At 42.1% G+C, this 4477-nt stretch overlaps 1 non-coding gene across 1 annotated transcript; it reads left to right on the forward strand.

The window, feature by feature from the left end:
- Positions 1-4104: 4104 nt before the first annotated feature.
- Positions 4105-4212, forward strand: LOC130971562 (small nucleolar RNA R71). Its single transcript, XR_009082775.1, has one exon. It is a non-coding gene; the product is annotated as a small nucleolar RNA R71 (small nucleolar RNA).
- Positions 4213-4477: the final 265 nt, after the last annotated feature.

Here is a 4477-nt window from a genome sequence, read left to right on the forward strand (position 1 = left end):
TTTTTTGAATATTCACTACTTTTTCTTGCTTCAAGAATCATTTTTATGATTTTTCAGATCCTCAGTAATATGTCTCCTTTTTCATCATTCTTTCAAGAGCCAATCATTCATGAACAACAAATTCAAAAGACATATGCACTGTTCAAGCATACATTCAGAAACCAAAATATTGCCACCACATCAAAATAATTAATCTGTTATAAAATTCAAAATTCATACAATTCTTCTCTTTTTCAATTAAGAATATTTTTCATTTAAGAAAGGTGATGGATTCATAGGACATTCATAACTTTAAGGCATAGACACTAAGACACTAATGATCATAAGACACAGACATAGATAAACATAAGCATGAAAATTCGAAAAACAGAAAAATAAAGGACAAGGAAATTAAAGAACGGGTCCACCTTAGTGATGGCGGCTTGTTCTTCCTCTTGAAGATCTTATGGAGTGCTTGAGCTCCTCAATGTCTTTTCCTTGCCTTTGTTGCTCTTCTCTCATGATTCTTTGATCTTCTCTAATTTCATGGAGGAGGATGGAATGTTCTTGGTGCTCCACCCTTAGTTGTCCCATGTTGGAACTCAATTCTCCTAGGGAGGTGTTGATTTACTCCCAATAGTTTTGTGGAGGAAAGTTCATCCCTTGAGGTATCTCAGGGGATTTCATGATGAGTGGGATCTCTTGTTTACTCCATCCTTTTCTTAGTGATGGGCTTGTCCTCATCAATGAGGATGTCTCCCTCTATGTCAATTCCAACTGAATAACAGAGGTGACAAATGAGATGAGGAAAGGCTAATCTTGCCAAGGTAGAGGACTTGTCCGCCACCTTATAAAGTTCTTGGGCTATAACCTCATGAACTTCTACCTCCTCTCCAATCATGATGCTATGAATCATGATAGCCCGGTCTATAGTAACTTCGGACCGGTTGCTAGTGGGAATGATTGAGTGTATGATAAACTCCAACCATCCCCTAGCCACGGGCTTGAGGTCATGCCTTCTCAGTTGAACCGGCTTCCCTCTTGAATGTCTCTTCCATTGAGCGCCCTCTTCACAAATGTCTATAAGGACTTGGTCCAACCTTTGATCAAAGTTGACCATTCTAGTGTAAGGGTGTTCATCTCCTTGCATCATAGGCAAGTTGAATGCCAACCTTACATTTTTCGGACTAAAATCTAAGCATTTTCCTCGAACCATTGTAAGCCAATTCTTTGGGTCCGGGTTCACACTTTGATCATGGTTCTTGATGATCCATGCATTGGCATAGAACTCTTGAACCATTAAGATTCTGACTTGTTGAATGGGGTTGGTAAGAACTTCCCAACCTCTTCTTTGAATCTCATGTCGGATCTCCGGATATTCACTCTTTTTGAGTTTAAAAGGGACCTCGGGGATCACCTTCTTCATGGCCACAACTTCAAAGAAGTGGTTTTGATGCACCCTTGAGATGAATCTCTCCATCTCCCATGACTCGGAGGTGGAAGCTTTTGCCTTCCCTTTCCTCTTTCTAGAGGTTTCTCCGCCTTAGGTGCCATAAATGGTTATGGAAAAACAAAAAGCAATGCTTTTACCACACCAAACTTAGAAGGTTTGCTCGTCCTCAAGCAAAAGAAGAAAGAAGATAGTAGAAGAAGAAGAAATGGAGGAGATGGAGGAGGCTTTGTGGTTCGGCCAAGGAGCAGAAGTAGTGTTTAGGTTGTGTGAAAATGAAGGAGTGAAGATGGGTTTATATAGGGGTGGAGAGAGGGTAAGGTTCGGTCATGTATGGGTGGGTTTGGGAGGGAAAGTGGTTTGAATTTGAATGGTGAGGTAGGTGGGGTTTTATGAAGGATGGATGTGAGTGGTGAAGAGAATATTGGGATTTGATAGGTGAGGGGTTTTTTGGGGAAGAGGTGTTGAGTTAATTGGTGAATGGGTGAAGAAGAGAGAGAGTGGTGGGGTAGGTGGGGATCCTGTGGGGTCCACAGATCCTGAGGTGTTAAGGAAAATTCATCCCTGCACCAAGTGGCGAGCAAAAATGCTCTCTATGCCAATTCTGGCATTAAATGCCGGGCTGGTGCCCATTTCTGGCGTTTAACGCCAGCTTCTTACCCTTTCATGGCGTTTAACGCTAGTCTGGTGCCCCTTTTTGGCATTAAACGTCCAGAATGGTGCCAGACTGGGCGTTAAACGCCCATTTGCTGCCCTTACTGGCGTTTAAACGCCAGCAAGGTTTTCCATCAGGGTGTGCTATTTTTCTTTCTATTTTTCATTTTGTTTTTGCTTTTTCAATTGATTTTGTGACTTTCCATGATCATCAACATACAGAAAACATAAAATAACAAAGGAAAATAGATAAATATAACATTGGGTTGCCTCCCAACAAGCGCTTCTTTAATGTCAGTAGCTTGACAGTGGGTTCTCATGGAGCCTCACAGATGCTCAGAGCAATGTTGGAACCTCCCAACACCAAACTTAGAGTTTGAATGTGGGGGTTCAACACCAAACTTAGAAGTTGGTTGTGGCCTCCCAACACCAAACTTAGACTTTGACTGTGGGGGCTCTGTTTGACTCTGTTTTGAGAGAAGCTCTTCATGCTTCCTCTCCATGGTAACAGAGGGATATCCTTGAGCCTTAAACACAAAGGATTCTTCATTCACTTGAATGATCAATTCTCCTCTGTCAATATCAATCACAGCCTTTGCTGTGGCTAGGAAGGGTCTGCCAAGGATGATGGATTCATCCATGCACTTCCGAGTCTCTAGGACTATGAAATCAGCAGGGATGTAATGGTTTTTAACCTTTACCAGAACATCCTCTACCAGCCCATAAGCTTGTTTTCTTGAATTGTCTGCCATCTCTAGTGAGATTCTTACAGTTTGTACCTCAAAGATCCCTAGCTTCTCCATTACAGAGAGAGGCATGAGGTTTATGCTTGACCCTAGGTCACACAGAGCCTTCTCAAAGGTCATAGTGCCTATGGTATAAGGTATTGAGAACTTCCTAGAGTCCTGTTTCTTTTGAGGTAATCTCTGCCTAGTCAAGTCATCCAGTTCTTTGGTGAGCAAAGGGGGTTCATCCTCCCAAGTCTCATTACCAAATAACTTGTCATTTAGCTTCATGATTGCTCCAAGGTATTTAGCAACTTGGTCTTCAGTGACATTTTCATCCTCTTCAGAGGAAGAATACTCATCAGAGCTCATGAAAGGCAGAAGTAAATCCAACGGAATCTCTATGGTCTCATTATGAGCCTCAGATTCCCATGGTTCCTCATTAGGGAACTCATTGGAGGCCAGTGGACGTCCATTGAGGTCTTCCTCAGTGGCGATCACTGCCTCTTCCTCCTCTCCAAGTTCGGCCATGTGGGTTATGTTAATGGCCTTGCATTCTCCTTTTGGATTCTCTTCTGTATTGCTTGGAAGAGTACTAGAAGGGAGTTCAGTAATTTTCTTGCTCAGCTGACCCACTTGTGCCTCCAAGTTTCTAATGGAGGACCTTGTTTCAGTCATGAAACTTTGAGTGGTTTTGATTAGATTAGAGACCATGGTTGCTAAGTCAGAGTGGCTCTGCTTAGAATTCTCTGTCTGTTGCTGAGAAGATGATGGAAAAGGCTTGCCATTGCTAAACCTGTTTCTTCCACCATTATTGTTGTTGAAACCTTGTTGAGGTCTCTGTTGATCCTTCCATGAGAGATTTGGATGATTTCTCCATGAAGGATTATAGGTGTTTCCATAGGGTTCTCCCATGTAATTCACCTCTTCCATTGAAGGGTTCTCAGGATCGTAAGCTTCTTCTTCAGATGAAGCGTCCTTAGTACTGCCTGGTGTAGCTTGCATTCCAGACAGACTTTGAGTTATATTGACTTGCTGAGTCAATATTTTGTTCTGAGCCAATATGACATTCAGAGTATCAATCTCACGGACTCCTTTCTTCTGATTCATCCCATTGTTCACAGGATTCCTTTCAGAAGTGTAAATGAATTGGTTATTTGCAACCATTTCAATGAGTTCTTGAGCTTCTGCAGGCGTCTTCTTCAGATGAAGAGATCCTCCAGCAGAGCTGTCCAATGACATCTTGGACAGTTCAGACAGACCATCATAGAAGATACATATGATGCTCCATTCAGAAAGCATGTCAGAAGGACACTTTCTGATCAATTGTTTGTATCTTTCCCAAGCTTCATAGAGGGATTCACCTTCCTTCTGTCTGAAGGTTTGGACTTCCACTCTAAGCTTACTTAATTTTTGAGGTGGAAAGAACTTTGCCAAGAAGGCATTGACTAACTTTTCCCAAGAGTTCAGGCTTTCTTTAGGTTGTGAGTCCAACCATATCCTAGCTCTGTCTCTTACAACAAAAGGGAATAGCATAAGTCTGTAGACCTCAGGGTCAACCCCATTGGTCTTGACAGTGTCACAGATTTGCAAGAATTCAGCTAAAAACTGATGAGGATCTTCCAATGGAAGTCCATGGAACTTGCAATTCTGTTGCATTAGAGAAACT

The sequence above is a fragment of the Arachis stenosperma genome, chromosome 3 (genome assembly GCF_014773155.1).
Source record: "Arachis stenosperma cultivar V10309 chromosome 3, arast.V10309.gnm1.PFL2, whole genome shotgun sequence".
Lineage (NCBI taxonomy): Eukaryota > Viridiplantae > Streptophyta > Magnoliopsida > Fabales > Fabaceae > Arachis > Arachis stenosperma.